The following is a 21,421-nucleotide window of genomic DNA, read 5'->3' on the forward strand; positions in this document are numbered from 1 at the left end:
TTGGAGGTGGGTCGCAGCCCACGAGTGTCTCCTTCCCCCTGCTGCAAAGGGCTCCCATGATACCTTCACGCCAGCTCACTGTTTCGTGTTGAAAAGAGCAATTAAGTTTCAGACCTAGGCGCAATCAACATTCCCCGTTTCGCCCAGCAGCAGGGCAGACCCGGCATCTTCCCTCACGCGAAGTTAACTTTGGGATGGGAGGAAGGTAGGAAACTTTAAGTCAGTTTGTGTAACTGCCTAGGCCCGGTGCTTTACAGTTGGCACCTCATTTAATTCAGCTGAATTAACTTTTCCTGCCTACACTATTGTCATGCACTACCCACTCAGGTGCATGGTGCTTTTTCACTTCATGTGCTACACGGAGCAGTGACTGCCCAGAGCCCTGAAGGAGCCTCTTGCACAGCAGAAGCTTTACACCTGGGTACGTGTGGCCAGCAAGGCTGTGCTTACAGCTTATATTTGTAACTGCTTTACAAAAGTAGCAAAGAATTGAGAAAGGTCTATTTGAAAATAAGGAAAGTATATAGATGAGGTGGGGGCAGGTGTACAAGCTAGAACCTGTCCAAGATAAAGGGATTTAATATGTTTCCTAAGCATTTATAAAATATTTTTTTTTGCAGGATGTTAACCTAGCATAAGATTTCCTCCTTTACCTTTAAAAGGTTTAAGGTTCTACATACTACATTTTAGATAAAAATACATTTGTATGGGAATAAAGAACCTATATTGAAGCTGATAAAGTCACAATTATCTTTACTGTGAATCTATTGTATTATTAAACTTGTATGTGGAGGTAGACAAATGGGGGAAGTGATGCACCCATTGAATCCTAAATTCAGGAACTTCAGGAATAGATAAAAGAAACAGTTCACTTCCTAAGATGTACTTGATTTATATTATCATACATTCCTCAGCATCTGTTTTTTTCATGTCTTTGCTTAAGTAATTATTTATTTCATTAAACATCAGCAAACTTATTCACAGAAAAAACCTATGCATTTAAACATTATGTTATTTTCCTGTTTTAAGAATAATTTCCCAAGCTGAAAAAAATTCCAAGCAATTAACATACCTGAGATTTACTGCAATTAATTCTACCTCAGTATACAGAGTTTTCTGGATTTATCCATGGGATTTATCTGGATACAACCAAGAGATGATTTCACTGGTGCTTTGACAGGGAGCACCAAAACTGTTCTCACTTCCATACTGTTTGCAAGTATAACCAAAGTGATGCATTTCACCCTTTTAGAAAGGAAATTTCACAGTAATTGCACTAAGTGAAAATTTCTCAGTTGATGTTAATAATATTTCCATAAGCTGACAGCTTGCAATAAATCAATCATGGATATTTTAAAAAGGAATCATAAACCCGAAGCATTTCTTTATGTTTGCATCAGTTGTGAGGGCTTTGGTACCTTGAAAAGAAATTCTAGTTTGTCATTCTTGACATAAAACTGATAATTTTAAAATCAAGTATGTTTGTACCATTCCTTTCTGAAATGGGCTAGCAATGTTCTAAGTATATTTCTCTGGAAAGCTTGACCATGCCATTTTCAATTTGAAACTTTTCAGAGTTTTCTTCCCTGAGCATATGATCAGATGTTTTGAAGCAAATTCCTTCTGTTATTGGAAGAATAAATCCTTGCCTGTTTTTGGACCATCTACTGTGCTTAGTAGTTTAAAAATCTTATTTTAATAACCTCTATTTTCTGTCTGGTATTTATTTATTACTGCTGGTTTTTAGGGTAGGTTGTGTCTCTGTTACTGTAGGTACACAAACCCATGAATTCAAGACTGGAAATGCTGAGAAGCCTTTTCCTCATCCTCAGCTGACACTTATCACACACAGTTCCTGATAACTTGCTTCTTTTGGTGAGTGCTTATGTATACATTCATCTGGTGTGTGACTCCTAAACCTCCATGTCCCCAGGGAAAGCTCCTGCAGTCAATACTGAATTAAGGGCTCTGGGACTGTGTTCCCATATGCAGCATCACATGACAAGACATCAGCATTGACAGAGGTGGAAATGAGAGATTTTGCAAAGAAACCCCTTTGAGCACTTGAATTCTACCCATACATACTATTATAGCTGAATGTTCAAAATCTTCACAGAAAGCCTGTGGCAATAATCTCATGAGCGGGGAAAGGCAGAGTATTTTGCAAGTGTATCTTGTGATTAATGCTAGGTAGGTAAATACTTAAACTTGGGAAGAAGTGAGAAAGAGGGCTTTTTCTTCTTTAAAAATTGTTCATTTTCTTAGTATTTTTTGTTCATTCCATCATACATGACAAGAGGGTGTAGGGGTACAAAACAGAAAATCCATATGTCCAGATAGATTGGATGCCTTCTGATAATTTACTTGAATATGGAAGCAGGGATGAGGTTGGTTACTACAGAATATTCAAACCAGTTTATCAGCAGTTAAGAAGAGACTTTTCAGGGCAAAAGAGTTATTGAAAATATCAAGGATTCCTTCAAAATATCCCATATGCTCCTTGAGGAGAAACTGTAGGGCAGACATCAGCCAGTGGTACAGGTCTCTAACTGGAATGATGCTATATAGCACTGGTAATTAGATCAATTATTTCTGTACAGCTTCAATTATGCATGCAGACATTGTACTCTACAGCCTAATCAACTATTCATGAGAATGTTATCAATCCCTGTGCAGAAGCCAAAACATCACTATGTGTTGGTGGAGTCTTTTGCTGGGTCACAGTTTGCAATATACTCCTTCACATAGCTGAAATGATGAATTTTTTGTAGCTGCTTTTCAATAATATTAAAGTATCAAGGTTAGGCTGGCTTTAAAGGAAATTAATAATGAATTTATTTCTAAGAATTTTCTCTAGTTAGGGGAATGTTTTCCTTTCTGTTAGTGATAATGCAGTGAACACTCTTTTTTGCCTAACTAACACTTTTTTTTCTTTCCAAAGTTCTGAAAACAAGACATATTACACGTATGTACCCGACAAGCTGATCTTTCTATGGAAACAACTGCTGAAGTATTTCAGAAATAGTATTCCCACATTATTTTCCTTTGTGCTCCACATTGCCCCAGTGAAGGTAGTAAAAATTCTTTCAAATCATCAGAACAACATGACACTCTTGTTGCTGAAAGTGTAGTTTCTTTTTATTTTAACACAGTCTAGCTGATAGTCTTTCAGTATCTAAAAAACGCCAAAACAAACAAAAAAAACCCCCAAACACAAAATTTTTCTTAATTCAGCCAATATTCAGTGTTCAGTAAGAGTGATAGGTATAAAGAAATAAAAGAAGTACATACAACTATTTTGTAATCTGAAATGTGCTTCTGGCTTGCTAAAAGAGAATGGAGAACATCTTCCACGCATTTTTGGTCATAGTGAAATGCAGTTGCATTTCAGTTTCTCTATGCTTTGTTTGGAGCCCTACAGCTTCTCTCTGCCCTTTGGACCTTGGTGAGCAGGACTCTGAAGAATGCTAAATGAAATTTGGCACCTAGATATGGGATGGAATCACAGATTGCACTTGGAAAACCAAGGAATCATAGGCTGTGTTATGCCTGGTTTTGTTCCATTCATCATCTGTGAAAAATTCCGGTGGAAATTACTGTAGACATGGTGGTAGAAAGAAGGCAATGGCCAGTCAAGACTCAATCCAGATCAGCCCCAAAAGATGAGCAGCTTGCTAAATGTATTAGAGGTTGATGAAGGGAGAAAAAGAAGGAAGACAGTTCAGAAATCCTTTCATATAGATGAGAGAACAAATGATACATTTGCCTCAAATTCCCAGAACCATTAGCAATTACCAAGACATGCTAGTGAAAGTGTCTTACTGGACAAGTTAGTACATAGCAGGTATTTGCAAGGCTTATGCATTTATTAGAGAGTCTTCGTAGAGTGAAGGAAACTAGTGTGAAACCTCCAGTCACTGAAGCAATCAGACTTTTGTGTATCACAAACAGAACCCACCTCATTCACAATGAGTCATAAACACTCACACATCCCAAGCATCCCTTCTTAGCTAGCCAAAATAAAATGGTCTCTGAGAGGCTACCTCCAAACCTTCTGATCCTGTGTCCTGAAGAACAGAATTTTGCCTGAGACAACTATTCTTTAACTCAAAATGTGGAATTAAAGAGCTCTTTCGCTTGCTCCCCAAAATCTCCTTTGCTTGGATTTTGGGTCAGATAAAATAGCCACTGACAGCACAAATGCCACCAGATGTAATAGATTCAAGTCCTTTTGAATGTAACCATCTCTTATCTTTTTAAAAACCACCATACCCATGCTATTTTTGCACTCCAAAATTGTATGACTGCAACATGCTAAAGTTAAAAATACTTCAACTTCAGAGTATGTTACTATGAATCAAAAATTTCAGATTGACTGTCCTCAAACACTGTCCATTTTTGTTGCACTTGGAAGTCTAAGAAATTAATCTTTGTCTTCTTTTTTTCTGCTCTTCTGTAGTCTGGATATTCTGTGGTAGACCTATGGCTAGAGGAGAAATATTTCTTTATCAAGGTTGATTAGAAATTATTGTTGGCAATAACAAAATAACAAAAAAAACCAAGTTATAGTAAAGTTTATCTGAAACTCAGGAAAAAGATGTAAAATTAAAACTGTTCTTAAAGAAAGACTAAAACACTTTAAAATACAGAAATGAGACTCACATGAACAATTCTCCTGCTTAGCTTAGTAATGTAACTAAGTAACTTAGCTGAATGCTTAAAGAAAACCTTCTGAGAAATAGTTGAACTATAAGCATGTAAGCCAAATTTAATTCTTGAGGGACTCTTCTAGGCCCTAACTCATCAAAATAAGCATAAATACTTTCACTGAGTTATGAGAACTGGAATTATTTCTTACATGCCTTTTTTCCAGGCTATAAAATGAAGAATTTAATATTTGCATTTCTGTATAAATATCTGAATCTATGTATGTAGCTATGTAACCTATATCTGTGTCTGTATCATCTATATTTATACTTACATTTATTTCTGACTGACAGCTTGTTATTACATGAATAAGGCACATTTCCATCATCTTGGTTAAGAACCCAGCTTTATCCAGTTCAATAATTTAAAGCAGGTCACTCACTCATAGATGCAGTGAATCAGACTACTGTTAGACACACCAGCGTACCATGTAGTCTGTTAATAGCCATAATTTTAAGCACTTAAGCAACTAATATTCCTTTTAAATAATTTCACTTCTCTTAAAGAATTGCTAAGATATTTTCATGTTCTCTTCTGAGAGAAGCACCTGAAAGTCAATTAATCCATTGCTATTTTGAGACTTGTTTAGAGAATTGAAAAGACACACTTCAAGATGATTTTCACTGAAAATTGTCCTTTTTTCACTTTATCTGAATTGATGGTTAAAATGGAAAGCTCATTATTTTTGTAACTTTGTAGCTTTTCTGTAATTACCTATAGCATCCTGAACAGTATCTTATTCCTCACTAGCCCTTACTTCAATGTAATTTTTTCCTACCTGAATATTTTCTGTCTCTATATTGACCCCTGGATCCCCATCACCTTCTGTCACAAATAATCATATCATAAAGGTCTTTACATTCACATTATATATCAGAATTTCAAACTCTCAGTTGAGTGACATGTATTTCTCACAAAAATTCTACCTGTGTTCACAAACTGGGTTTAGAACTTTCCATCCCCTCATGATCTACCCACTGAGATCAAGGTTTATGAGGTAGCAAGACAAATTAAATTCTCACTGGTTCGGCAACTGGTGGTATTCATAGCATTAGAAACTCACTCATTTCTCATTAAATAATTCTGGTCTTCCCATTTATTTTAGAACTGGAGGAATCAGGGTCACACTGGCCTTGCTACCCACTGAGGCAATACTATTTCAGTTCATATGCAGGTGGTTACAATTGCAGCCACATTTATTTAAAACAGAAGTTGGGAATTAATTGTTATTGTATATATTTGGAAAAAACCCCAAACCCTTAGAAAATCTGAATATGTTAAATATTTAAAAAATAAAAAGCAACACAAAATAACTGCAAGTAATACTGCATATTGCAGAGAAAAGGGAAATCCCATTTATGTCCATAAACAAAAGATTTTTAAAAGGATGTAGCATTTTGTTGACTCTAATTGAATATGGGATCATCACTGTATAATCATTCTTAAATCAGGGGAATATATTTTAACTTGACTGTTAAATTGAATTGTTTATCTTTTCCATTGAGTATGAATGTATTTGCAAGCAAATTTTAAATATTACTTTAATCAAGAAAAAAGTCAACGGCAAGTACTATTGTAATGCAACTCTGTGTTTGAACATTCACATGCTGGTGATGGTAAACTCAAAATGTTTCCAATTTGACAAGTTCCATCCTTGTTCATTTTCCCTGAAATTCTTACTGTGATGTCAGAACAGCACTAAGGGGGACAAAAAACATACAACTCTGCATGAAGGACATGAAAGTAATTATTTTAAGATTGACTGTGATGCAATAAATGAATTTTAATCCATTTATACCTCCCAATTCTGTTTTGCCAAAATAATTTTCTTAAATCCCTCCAAGGCCAGTGTAGTGTATTTCTAACTGAACAGACAGGGACAATATGGATTTGTGCTGACCCATGGCCATCCAAAGGATTGACTGAAGAACCTTCTGAACTCTAGAGCATTTAAATCAAATCCCAAAGGGCTCAATCATTATGGATTCCTCTGCCCTGTTCCTGAGAGGAAACCAGACTGTGCTAATCCTGCATCTAGTTGAGAAAGTATCATCCTATATTTAACATCCCTGGAAAAAAACAGGCCCCTGATTTCAATCAGGTCTGCTGTGATGTATCCACCTGCAAAACAGAAGGACAGATGGCTTTTTAGGGGTGGCTCTCCCTGCTGTGTCAGGACTTGAAATGTGAGTAGCCAACAGAGAGTAACATGCCAAACCTCATAGTCCTGATCTCCCTACCTTCTGTCAGGTGGCTACAAGGGGCAACCTACAGTCTGAGTCTGAGTTCAGAAAGTGGCTGAAAGAGTTACCATTGTGGTTCACTGTGAAACCCCACCTGGGTGGGGTCTGGTCCTCAGCACAGGAGAACCATGGTCCTGTTAGGTTGGGTCCAGAGGAGGACTGTGAAGATGATCAGAGGGCTGGAGCTCCTCTCCTACAATGACTGGGTGAGAGAGGTGGGGTTGTTCAGCCTGGAGAGGAGAAGACTCTGGCCTTCTTCACTGCAGCCTTTCAAGTACACAGAGGGGGCTTTTAAAAAAGGGAGATTTACACAGGCAGATATAGGAAAAGGAAGGAATGGTTTTAAACTAAACCAGGGGAGATTAAATTAAATATTAGAAAGAAACTCTTTACTCAGAAAGTGGTGAGACACTGGAGCAGGTTGCCCAGAGAACCTGTGGCTGCCCTATTCCTGGAAGTGTTCAAGGCCAAGTTGGATTGGTCTTTGGGCAACCTGGGCTAGTGGAGGGTGTCCTTGCCCACGACAGGGTGGGTGGGTGGAACTAGATGATCTCTAAAGTCTGTTCCAAGACAAACCATTCTATGATTCATCCATATACTGCAGAAGGATGTCTTGTTTACACAGTCAAGGCACAATTCCTGTGCTATTTGTACACACAAATTATGTACACAATATTTCACTGCATGCAGCTGAGCATACCCAGCTTTGACAATCTGCCTTTGTTGGACTTACTGTTTTATAATTTCCACTGTCACATGGCATGAGCAGGCTTCTATGTCTTGATGTATTAGAAAGGTTTCTTTTGATAGAAATGAAGCATTAAATAAAATAAACCAGTTGCCTTGTCTTTACTTACTGTCTCACTGAGAGATGCACATTTAAGTGCTTAGTAACTGGCGTTGCAGTTTTTTTTCCAAGAAACCTGTCATCCTTAACCAATGCAGACAGAAAAGATTTTCATATTAAAGTAACCTATATAAGCTTGTTGTCATTCTTAAGATTTACAGTACATAATTAAAACCATACTGAAATAGAATTCCCAAAATATCAAAGTAACTGTAATGAAATGGACATTTGATTTTCTCTTGAGAGATCTAAATATAAGAGACTTTTAAATATAGATGGAGCATCTCAGTTCTGGGTAGCCACAACCTCTGTAATATGAGAAGTGACTCTGGTCAAAAAATTCTGCAGCTGAATTTCTCTTAGCGAAAGAAATCAGTTGGTGTATGAATTATTATCCACTGCTCTGCCCAATTAATATTTACATTCATTAAAATTTTGAAAATGAGAAACTTACCTAATTCCATCATTAATGAGTGTGAGGTTTGGCTTTTCCCCCTCCTCACTTTATTCACTAATATTTGTCTCGTCCCTGACATATTTTCTACAGACTCCTGCATATTTCCTCTGCATATAATTTCTATAGGGTATCAGGTACCAGAAGTCTTAAGTTCTGTTCATTCTACAGTGACTCTTGCCAAAGAGTTTCTTAAGAATTTATACAAAGGTTGCAGTGATAATAATGTATTATAGCAATGAACACCAGGTATGTTTGTGAATATGGTATTTCTTTTGCTATGTGAATGTACGCTACATTTCTTAGGTACAAAGTAACAGAGCAAGAATTTAAAAATACACTCAATTTTTAGTCTGGTTCCATACTACTAAAATGACTGTGATAGAAACAAAAAAAAATATTGGAAACCAGAAATTAAATGCCAGAATAAACCAGAAAAATACAAACAGATGCATTGACCGTTTGCATTTCTTGACCATAAATATAAATATACCTATGTAATAAATATATAATTGTACACAAGTACCATAAACACTGTGATACAGAAGAAGATTTAGGTATTGCAACCAATACTCTCCAGTAGAACTTTAAAACAGCCAGTTACAACAAACTGTTTTGGTCTCTTTTCAGGCCTCAGGAGAAATAACTAAGCAAATGCTATTGATCAGCAGAATTAAAACAAATAATCAGTAAACGTTCAGCAATCCACAAGACACATATACATAAAAATGACATTATTATATTGCATTAAATATTTGAATACAGTAACAGACCTTATGTAGTGGAAAAATCTGTGAGGAGTAGAACACAGAGCTTGAATTTAAAATACCATCCCTTTTCTCTCCTATAACTTTAATCACAGAGTGCTGATATTTTATCTAATCCATGAAAATTACTACCTAATTTCTCAAGGCCCAGCTCATGAATTAATTTGAACAGCTGTAAAATTTTTCCTCTTTCTTTTCAAAGAAATGCATGACACAGCAGAAACAGGTCTTTTTAATGAAAGGAAGCAAAATCCCCTCAAAAATATGAAAAATGTTGTATCAGGTGATAAGAATTTTTCTTTAAAAAGATTATGTAGTTTGGATGGTTTGGAATATTTTTTCTTGAATTCATGAGGGAAGAGTGATAAGTGGCAATGAAATAAACTCTCTTCCACCTCAGAATCACCTCAGAGCAGCTCCAGTTCAGTAATAACTAAAAGACAGCTCTGACTGATGGTCATATTTGGTCCTATATGATTGAAATAATTGATATATATGAAGACTTTAAAGTAAAAACATCTGTTACAAAACCAGAAGTTCCTGGACATTTTAGCTACAAATAGTAAATTAAGGAAAATATAAAAGAAAAATTAAATGGATTTCATTGTTATCAAAAATGAAAGAGGACTGACACTAGAAGTATTAACTAAAGAAATGTACACTTAGTGCTCTCTTGATAGTTTCCAGCAGTTACTTCACCAGGCCACATAGTTTTTGATGATTTCATAAGACACATAGAAGATATTCCGGCCACAAGAGGGCTCACATATTTTATAGATTTTTGGTGTGTTTTTTTTGGTTTTTTTTTTTTTTTTTTTTTTTTTTTTTTTTTTTAATGTGTATAATAAAATTATAACAATATACAAGCTAAATTCAAGGGGAATATCTGCTGCCCAGATAGTCACACTGTCAGGAAAAAAATAATTTTTCTGGTTCTTTAACAAACTATTGGAATAAAGTGAAGAAAAAATAAGGCAGTTCCTACAGGCTATTTATTAGTCTATTAATTGGCTTTTCATCAAAATTATTTTATTACATTACACGTTAGCTATGGTTAAAATGACACATTCATATTTTAATTAAACAAAAATTTTAATGGTCTGTGTTAAAAAATATCTTCCAGCACCTACCTATTCAGGTAAGTGTATACTCATTAAAGCAGACTTGGCAAGAATATTAGAACTTTATTTTTCTAAAGAGACCTGCATAGTTACTAAAAACACTGATAACATTGTCATTATATAATCAACAACATAGTGTATTCTCACCATTTTCAGATGAGAAGATAGCTTGGGGCCGATTTCAGTGAATACTGAATTTACTGAGAAACTATCCATTGATCTTAGAGATACTGGATCAAGCTAATTAAGCATGAAGTACAATACAGAGAGTTTGCTGTGCAATGGATGTGTCTTCATTGCAGTTCACCATTTGTAGAACAGGAATTGCTGCATTTCCATGCCTTTGGTTTGTGTTGTGGAGATAAAAAAATACAGGAAAGGAACTGTCTGAAAGACAGCAAAATGTGCAGTTCATGGGAAATATTGTTCAGTAAAGTTCGGTATCAGTCCAGATAAATTTGAAATGAACTTGAATTTCTGAAAAAAAGTAGTCTTGGAAAGAACAAAATGTGATGTTTACATGATTAAATAGATTTTTCAGGACTCCATAAATCTGAAGTTAATATTTGTCTGATTCATCCCTACAACAGTGGAAAAGACACCACCAAGAACATATTGAATTAACTAATTTGGTATTTACTCAGGTTCTCCTATTCTGCTATTCCCAACACCACTCACATGTAAACTACCTCTGGCTGTAAACCATACAACTTCCACATCTTGTCCCAGAGCTTTCAGACTCTAGTTCCTAAGTTCATAGTAGGGACCCTAGAAGCTCTGAGAGCCCTTGTTAGAATAGAGGCTCCTGAGCCTTTCCACCCTACTTTTGTGCTGCGGAGTTCTGTCTTAGTAAATCCTGCATATTTCACAGACAATAAAGATGCTGCATGCACTACATAAGACATACACCACTAAAATGCTTTGCTGCAGGGAGGAAATCATAGCTCTAAGATATGCCACATGACTTGTTAACCACACTGATGAGTACCAGTGACCTCCTGAGTGGACTGGTTGCATTCATACTGTGATAGGTTGGGTCCCATGGGACACACGTGTGGATTTCAGGTATTCTTAGTCTGTAGTTTCCCACCTAAGATTGCACTGGCTCAGTCATGTCCTGTGAGAGAGGTGTTTCTATAGCATGGTGCTAAACACATCCTTTGCATGTTCTGAGATGTGGCCTGATGTTACATGGGCTGTGTCTTGTCTGTTCTGACCATAGGGAGCAAACCAGCACTACGGTTTTGCCTTGAGAATCTGGCTGATCTATTCGAAAACAAAATACGAATGAAGCAAGAGACACTCTGAGGCTGGCAGAGAACAAAGACCCAAGGATGAATGCAAGCATCCAAACCACTAAAAATTGATGGTATAGATGTAATCCTAGCCCACCTGACTGTCCAAGTGCTACTTGCCTAAGGAGTGGCATAAAGCTTTTTCAACAGGCAAGACTTACACTGGCACCAGTTTTAGACCAAGGGAATTCATGGCTGTACAAGGTTTTCAGTCTTCACAGCAAATCAGAGAGCTGTGTCCTCAGTAGTTGTGCTGGAGCTCTGTGACCTAGAAGCACTGCATTTCTCAATCAGTCTCTGCAATGATTAGAGGGAATTCCTGGGTTTTGACAACCAGCAATTTTCAGCCAAAATGTTTCACAACATAGGGAGTGAAGATTTTAGAGAGGCTGGATAGAGCAAAAGTGGTTGAGTAAAAAGTATGCAAATAGGAGAATAGTCATCACATGAAAAACAGAAGAAAGCACTGAGATTTGGGGAAAGAGAAAGTGCAGTGACAGAAAATGGTGATGTATGGAACAAGGGAGATGAAAAAGAATTCAATGAAAGAGAGCCATTAGAAGGAAAGACAAAGAGAAATAAATAAGGTAAAAAAGCATAATCAGATTAAAAGCTCATTCAAGACTGATATAAGAAAGACATAAAAAAGATGCAGTCTAACAGCACACAAAACAAGTTCTGTTTTTAAGAACTCTGAGTACTATTAGCACAGTCTACAGAATTACCCATCTGAAGTGCTTATCATTGTTAGAAGCAGTTTAACAGTATGCTATTCAGCACATTAATATTTAATTCCAATCTTTTAAAGCTAGCTATTGCATCCTCAAAAGCTAATGACTAGGTAACTGTATAATGTATATCATTACCTTAATTTTCACAAATATAATTTGTACAATCTATAGGCTTGAGGTATTTTATCAATGCAATTATGCAACAATACTAAACCTGTTCTATAAAATCTGGAATTTCTTTTTAATACTGTGTTATTTTGCTCAGATTCCTAAGATAGAAAAGTGCAAAGAGAAGAAGTTAAATCATCTCAGAGACTTCTTATATATCTTTGAAACACAGCTTAGACGTTTTGGCCACTACCTTTCTGTGGTTTGCCTTTCCTGACCTTTATGTTTCTTGAGTTTCTCTGTTTCAGCAGTCAGGCTTGTCTTACCAGCTTGCTGCTCAGGTACCATGCATGTTATCTGAAAGTAAGTAAAACACTGATTATTTTCTTTGCCAACTATGCAAAAACAAATAGGAAATTTTGTTCATATACAGTGCTATTCTTGGAAAAAGTATTCCCTTTTTGGGGTTGTTAGATTTTTCCAATATCCTGCTAAAAATTGAAAGGTTTTGTAACCTAAGTGAGTCGTTGGAAGTTGAAATTTTTTTTGTTTTTGTTTTTCTTTTCTTTTCTGTTTTGTTTTGTTTTTATGGATTTCAACAGGGAACATTTTGGCAACTATAAGAAAAACAGCGTTGTGGATAATTAAATGCAATCTTTTTACTGCTATCCATGGTAAGATTGCTATTGCTTTAAATGGATGAGAACTGAAGACCTATTGTTACAAATTCTCACTGGCAAAACCAGTACTTTGAGGAAGGTGTATGGCCATGTGAACCAAAGAAAGAAATGAACTCTTGACTCAGAGCTAACTCTGATTTTCACAATTATGTCTATACTTGGAGGCCATGAACCCTACCTAATCTTGGTTTTGTGGGGATGCTCTGACTCAGATCAGTCTCAAGTCAGAACTAGGAAAATCCAGGTCCACAGACTAGAAGGGAGCTGTGGCACATTTCCAGTCTGGGTGGTTAGATGGGCTGATGTCCACGGAACATCCTGTCATATAACTTACACACATCCTGTGTGACTTTGGATCTTCACTCTCCTTTCCTGGAAGCTGATTCCTATTTCAGAGAAATGGCATGAGGATTTCTGAAGGGTCCTGGGATAAAGCTGCTACGTAAATGACTACTACTACTTTAGCAATAAAAATGTTAAAGATGCCGTAGTTCTGTGAGATCCCTAGACTTTAGAAAGGTCCACATGTAAATGTATATAAAGTATATATCTAAACAGAATCACAGAAAGTTTGGGCTTGGAAGCAACCTCTGGAGCTACAGCAGTTTCACCTAGAACAGCTGCTCAGGATTGCATCCAGGTGGGTTTTGAATATCTCCAGTAAGGAAGACTCCACAACCTCTCTGGGAAACCTGTTCCTGTACTCTGCCACCCTCACAGTACAGCAGTTTTTCCTCACATGCAGATGGAACTTCCTGTGTTTCAATTTGTGACCACTGTCCCTTATCCTGTTGCTGGGCACCACTGAGAAAAGCCTGGCTCCATCCTCTTGGCAGCTCATCTTAGCTTGTAATAATTCGAAGATCACCTTGACAGTAAGTTTTTCCATCTATTTTTAAGGTATTTCAGTCTCACAAGGTGTTTCTTTTCCAATTTTCTTTTCTCCTTGGGCATTATAGTTTCAGTTTCACTTTGCATTGGCAAATTGGTCATTATAACTTACTTGCAGTGGTGAAAACTGACAAATAAGGCTTAATAAGCACAGAAACCTGTTTTAATTTCCTGTAGTATTTTTATTATTTGAGAAAAGAGAGGACCATTGATGAGGCACACTATCAAAAATCTTTATGCAACCAATCAATCTCAAATCTTCCATTTTCTCTCTGCAGGGTGTAATATATATTACTTTTCCAACTGAAAATTATGTTCTATACAGAACAGATAAAATCTGAAAAAAACTAAGTGAAATGCTTGTTCTGTCCTCTCCCCAGCTATCTCCTTCTTCACATCTCGCACAAACACACATTCCCTCCCCTGTTACATTTCCACAGGTCTCCACACATGAACATGGACATGAACCTGGTAAATCAAATACACCATGGACCCACCTGTTTGAACAGAACTTCCAAGTTTTCAGTCATGTTTTGTATGAAGCCCTAGTCCTATTCAGATCAGGTCCTCATTTTGTTTTTTCAGCTGTAGATGCATTCCACTTTCTCTCACATACACGTGCTGGTAGCTATGGGGCTCATTCAGAGGTGTAAACACCAGACTTAAAGAACAGATAATATTGCAGATACATTGCAGTATCAGGGCTTTTAAAATAAAAAAAGAAATCTGCAAATGAAATTCACTGTAAATATTCGTTATTACTAAATGACTGCAAAACCAATCACAGGGTCAAATTCTCCTTACAACAGAGGGATTTCATACTGATGTAGCACCCTGGATTTCAGTGTCAATATAGCTGGGTAAATGGAGAGTTTGCAAAAGCAGAATCAGGCCTATTGCAGCTGTACACAAAACGGGCTAGAATTCAAGCCACGCGATAACGGTCCAAAGCAGCTCCAAAGCCACAAGATTTGATTCCCACCTGCTTGAAATAGAAGCATAAAAGGGTTTCTGTAGCTCTTACTGGTATCCTCACTGACTGCTAAGACACAACAGAGTAGAAAAGACCATGTCTAGAGACTTTGCACAGTTTGAAGACCCGCAGCTCTTGGGATGGTTCTGTGAGGAAGCAGTGGCACTTCTGAACTCCAGCTCGCTATGACAGTCAATAGGAGTGAAGGAGAGTTGCACTTGTGCTTCGTATAATATTTATTGTGAAAAAATGGTAAAAAAGCCCACCTTTAAAACTAGTGCTAAGGACAGCTACATCAAATTTAAACATATAAATGTTTTAAATATATAATTCCCTCCACTATGTTTTTTCATTTCACTTCTTTTCCTCATTGCAAATCGTTATCATGTTTCTCATTAGATCACTTCAGTCACTCCTGCGTTTTGATATGCTTTCTACTCTGCTTTTGTTTACTCCTCTGAAGTCTCTGTCACCACATCTGTCTCTCAAAACTGTGCTTTGCCTGCCTGAAAAGAAGAGCAAATATCTTTGCAGATGTGGAAAGCAACTATAAACTGGATTAAAATTAAACTTTTGAAGACAAGTGAGACTCCTGCCCCTTTTCAAGGGTCTTCAGTGTATTCTTAATACAGAAGGAGCCTTGATCAATCTCTTGATCCAAAAACGCCTTGCTATTTAAACTGTATCCTTCAGCTTTAAAATCATAGTCAGGCCTAAATAAGATTTGATTCAAATTTATATATAAAAGTGAAAAGAAACACTAAACATCAATGTAAAAACCATTAGGGTATTCAAATTTTTTTTCAGAAGTTTGGAACGTATCATTCTAAATGTGTTTATTACTGTCACTCATTCTGCTCAGTGCAGAATGGTGAACTAAAATTTAGGCACTCCTGCAGCTGACTGAAGCTAACAAAACAGGTTTCTGCCTACTCCTGATGTATCAACAAACCTGGGTGAAGGGCTATGAAACTATTGCCTTCTTCCTTACATTTGATTTAAGCTCTGATGCCTTCGTTTTTTTTACATAATGCTGCTTAGAGTAGGACACCCCACAAGCACAAGCCTACTGAGTATTTTCCACTGTGAGCTTCAGCTCTCAGCAGCCACCCTTGGTACATGTGCATGGTCTTTGGGCTGCCTCAACACATGGCCATCTGTCAGGACTGCATGGTGCCTCCCCACAACTGGGTCGGACCCTTGCCTGAGGGCATTTGGTTCCAGACAATGCTGGTTTAGATAAACACTTTGGCTGACACTACAAGTGCCATCTGTTCTACAGGAAATCCTTTCTCTGTGTCATTAATGAAGTGTTTCCAGCACATAACTATATATTCTTCTCCTTATATAAGGTTTTATGTAGTAGGGATTATGAGAACATGTTACTTGCAAATGAATAGTTTGCAAAAATACCAAATTTCATTACATAAAGTTGCTTGATACACTCAGTACAGATGAGCCCTACCCACCTCTTTGGCAAAGGAAGCAATTGCTTAGATGGTGTTTCAGCGTGGTGACAGCACCTCAGAACCTCAGGCAATGTAAAAGAGCTGAACCTTGATCTAAACCTTGCTTCCTCAAAACCAAAATATGAATCCTGTTAGACAGATTCCAAAACTTAAGTAAGGAAGGTGAGCTCCTCTAGCATAAGTTAGGATGTTCTGTATTAGTATGATGATTATAAGAGTTATATTTCAGGGAAGATCTTTAATATATTTCAGATATATGATCAAATATGAAATTAAGTTTTGAAAAAATAAGTATGGCCAGAATCTAATAACTACAGCTTTTCATGTTCACTAAGCTTTTCATCCATTCAGATGCTGGAGCTTTAACTTTCTGGGTAGGAAAGGGCATTGGCAACCAGTCTTTTAGTAACATCTCCCCCTCCTTCCAAATTAATTTTCATCTTCAAAGGTGAAAGTTTGGAAAACAACATATGCTGCTTGACTCAGCACAAAAAGCTACTCATAGTTATGTAACAGAAATATTATTACTGCATTTCAAAAATATTAGATTTCCTTCTCAACAAGACTTCTAATTGCCTGAAGAGTTTTAAAGTGAAACCCTTTTGGCTGAAAGGCCACAAGGGCTGGAGAGGGGTGAAGATACCATGGCTTTATAGACAGGATCAGAGATAGACTTTCCCTTTACACCTAATGAAGAGGAGAGTCATAAATATCAGATGCAGTAACCTACTGGAAATCTTCAGTTTTGGGAAATTTCAGGAATATTCTTTCCTCTCTAGAGTCCTGGAAGTACAACTACTGAAAAAAAAAAAAAAAGGAACACTTTTATAGGTCACTGTTCTCTTTTTTTGAAGTAGTTACAGTTTCTACTACTTGCAATTCAAATTCACTCATCTTAATCTACTTAAGTTCAGAAAGATTTGCAAACTTGTGCCAAACTATGAGCATCAACAGTATTATGACAAGATTTCAATAATAATAAATATTATTTTCCATTATTTATTGTATTATTATAAGGTTTTATGATGACAAAGAGAAAACCTTGAAGAATATAAATACTAAGGAAGGAAGCCATTCAGTATGTACTAAATATTAGGAGCTGAGGGTTGAATTTAAGGAAGTTAGAAAATAGAATGAAACCAAGAAATTGAACTACAAATATAACAAGTGAGCCTATGAAACAGATTTTGGGACAAATGTGGCAATTTCATTACTTGTGACACTATATCTGTTCTACTCTTACACCGTTCCCATCATTATATTGCTTGGATATGAACTGTTGCTCTAATGAAAACCCCACACTAAGAAAAGCCTTCCCTTTGATGGGACTAGCTAGAATAATCTAGTATATATTTCCATCTCTAGTCTCCTGGTTCTGTAATAAACACTATTTCTTATTGCTTATGTCTCCCTTTTTATCAACAGTACATTATGCAGTCATCAGTTACCACTGAAACAGAGGATAAACAGATATCCTATTATTTTCAAAATCTTAATCTATACCAAAATGGATTTTCCAGTGTAAATAAAATCCCTATCTAGATACATAAAAATGTATAGAGGTGAATGCAGGTGTCTCTATCTACAAAAAAAATTACACAACCAAACCTGCAACAGTACAAACACAGTGTAAAAGATCAGCTAACACTGGATGTGTACTTAATAGTAATTGAATAGTAATTGAAAAGTAGTTGCACGTTATTGAATGTGTTATTGTGTACTCCTTCAAACCCACATTCAAAAATTAAAACCCCCAAACTATAGAGCAAAACCTCACCATATCATTTAGTGTTTCACCCATTAAGAGCAGATTGTATCTTGAAAGCCCTTCAGGCCATGCCAAAGTGTACTCAGTGTCTGAGAGGCACCATCCCCCAGGACTGCAGGGCTGTGGGCAGGGAGTGGTGTATGGACACCCCCACATCCCCGTGTGATGGCCAGTCAGGAGTGGTCAGGTCTGGGCCTTTATCCTTTGCTAACAGCCTGAAGGGAATAATTATGCTTTGTACTTTTTAAAGGGTGTGTGGAGGATGAGGACTCATCTTCTCTCTTGAAGAACCACTGTTGTTGTTCAATGTCAATACAAAGCCATACAGCTTTAAAAAGAGCATCTGCAACCACAAAAATGATACCTAACAGAAAACTGGAAAAACTGTAATTCTTACTTCATCAAATTGCACTAGAATCAAAGTGGCCGTCTGAAGACCAGTCCTTAAAAAGGACTGAAAAACATTTTAGAGGTGGTGTGGGGGCTGATTTTTTGTCAAAATTTTGTGTTGTTTCTATTGAGATTGAAACATTATGTTTCTGCTGTGATTTTACTGTATGAATATAGCATTAGGGCAAGTAGAGGTCTGGGTAAGTGTCAAAGCAGTACTTAATTGATACTGAATCCATTAAATAAGAACATGAATTAATTTTTTTCAATAATGTGTATTTCACTGTGCCTATTTTGTGCCTGTTTTGAGCCACAAGTCTAAGTAACAAATAGATAATTACTAACAGTATACAAACTTTTTGTTTTAATATAATTAAGTACCACTTTCCAAGATCACACATACTTCAACTAACCTAGATGTGCTCTAGTTCAGTTTATCTCAGCATATGGCTTGTTCTCACCACATGCCATAGATTTCCAAATCTAACTGTAATTAATAGGTTATGTCAAATAACTATTGAAGGAAATCCAGCCTCAAAAAGTGAGGCTGATTAACACATTGATTGAGCAACTTCTAAGCATTGCCTTAGTTGGTTTTGTTCCTATTATTTGAAGTTTCAGGAAGATCGGGGATATTAATAACCCTTTACTCAAATAAAGGCATTGTGAAATATAAATTCAATGTAACTTTAAGGATAATACAAACAATTAAAAAACCTTTTGTTTTTATAATGGTTCACTACTTGTATTCTGATATAATAAAAATATTTTGAAACAGTTAGAAGAAGTCCACAAATATATCTATACACACACATATATGTATATATATATGTATATATACAAACACATTTCCAGGCAAATGCTTTCTAAAATGATTAAAATATAATTCATAGCAGAAGGGAGATCCAAACAGTTTCACTGTCCCCACACCTTTGGCAAATGACAGGATGTAGTAGTATGAATAGATGACAAATTATGTTTTTATTTGATTATAATCACATTGAGAAACCTCATAGTAGAGTGAGTTTTTAAATAGCTGAAATAATTAATGGAAGTCGTTATAGATCTGTCATTCTTACGAAGGGAGAAAGAGCATTTTTTAAAGGAAAACATACAAATGCTATTTAAATGGTACAAGATCTTTCCTTATTTCTTTCACATGTTCTTTACTTGAAGGATTCCAAAATTGGGAAGTGTACAGAAGGACTTATATGAGCAAGGATTTGGAAAGGGAATATGACTTATGTAAAGCAGATCACACTTTCTCTCAATAAAGCAAAGAAGTGTTTTTGATTATTCAGCATGAAAAAAAGGAAACCATAAATGGAGATTTAATCCCTAAATGTCAAGAATAACTCAAAGAGATATAATTTTATTATAAAACCCTTTAGACCACTGCTGCTGGGATCCCCTTCCATGCCATTTTAAATGAAACTAGAATGCAATACAGGACAAATGAATTTCCTAAATGAACTGCTCTGTGGGCATATTTTGAAGTGTTTCAGTGATAGATTATGATAGGCTTTTAAAAATTACACTAAACATTGCAACCACCTTAAAAACTAATTATGTATCCATGTAGACTTTACTTGCAGACTCTTCTGTATTCCAAAAACATTTCTTGCAATAATTTTGCAATAATCTTTATTTTCAAGAGAGTTCAATGATTTCTTAATATCCTGAATACTGACAGCCACAACATAGTAAGATCACTTTATATATATATATATCTGTTTGTCAGATTTCTTTCAGTTGTATATATTCATTACATATGTGTTATTGTGCCTTGAAGGCTAGAATACGTGAAGTGCAAGAGTAAGGAACCATACCTCACATCAGGTATAAAAACAGAGCAACTAGAGGACCTCCATGCAGGTATCCATAATTCCTCAAGAACCTCCTGGCACCACTTAGGGCCCACACAGGTTTTTTTCTGGTAGTTACTCGCTCAGATGCCAGCTGTACCCAAATCCCCTAGCAGCATTTTAAATGCTGCTTCTTTCTCCATGGTCCCTACAGGATCTGTTCCTACTCAGTTAATCTCAATGAAGTAGAGGAAATATTTTTCACATGAGGACAAATATGATTCTCAGCTTAAGATTCAGAAGGAAAAAACTATTCAACACCTGGACTACTTTTTCCTAAAACTTGCTGTGTGAAGGCACTACTGCAGCTCTGTAAGCTGTTGGTCTGCAATACTATGGCATTAAGGTAGGATTTGTGCTGCTTTTGGAAATACGTAGGTGTAATGGCAAACAGCAACCATCTTGGTTTTCTGTCTCTGTGATTCATGTAGTTGTGTATTTTTGGTAAAGCATTGTTTCTGGTGGAAAAGCCAGGATTTGAGGGCTGTTTAATATTTTCCAGTATTTTTAGCTATCTGTGAGGTACAGTGATAATAAAGGGATTTCTTCCATCAGACTCCTACCCTGTAAGTTGAACTGATTTCAGACAAACAACCCCAGAGTGACACTTACCCAATAACTGTAGCTGTCAAACACCATGACCATCACCAGACCACCACCCTGTGGTCTGCCATGCTCTTCTTCTCTCTAGATTGAAGAGCAAGGATCAGTGAGTACCTGTTCAAAGAGGTAGAAGGTAAGGACCTAGTTTAGTAGTGATGTTACTCAACTCCATTTGAGTTAAATGGAAAAAAAGGCTGTTTAAAAAAGCATAGTTGTAAAGAAAGCAGACTGCTTTAAAGAAAGTAGACTGCTTTTGGTGTAAGGAAAGTATTTAATTACTTACATAATACTCATACTCACATACTTACAAAACACAAACATAGGCTTAAGAGAAACTGGTGGAAAAAGAAAAACTGGACTAAGACAAATTTAAACAGAGGTATAACACAGTAACAGCACTTCACAATATTAAGTAATAAAATTTGTATTTGCCTTATGAGTTAATGGCATTCTTCTTTCTGCCACACCCAGGACACTTCACAGTTTTCTCTTGTTGTCTTCTCCTACTG

At 36.4% G+C, this 21,421-nt stretch overlaps 1 long non-coding RNA gene across 1 annotated transcript; it reads right to left on the reverse strand.

Moving 5' to 3' along the window:
* Positions 1 to 3,046: 3,046 nt before the first annotated feature.
* On the reverse strand, positions 3,047 to 21,081 carry LOC108448482. Its single transcript, XR_001864377.1, has 3 exons — positions 20,922 to 21,081; positions 11,596 to 17,084; positions 3,047 to 4,486 (listed from the first exon to the last, which is right to left on the reverse strand). It is a non-coding gene; the product is annotated as an uncharacterized LOC108448482 (long non-coding RNA).
* Between the last annotated feature and the right edge of the window lie 340 nt (positions 21,082 to 21,421).

The sequence above is a fragment of the Corvus brachyrhynchos genome, unplaced genomic scaffold (genome assembly GCF_000691975.1).
Source record: "Corvus brachyrhynchos isolate BGI_N302 unplaced genomic scaffold, ASM69197v1 scaffold167, whole genome shotgun sequence".
NCBI lineage: Eukaryota > Metazoa > Chordata > Aves > Passeriformes > Corvidae > Corvus > Corvus brachyrhynchos.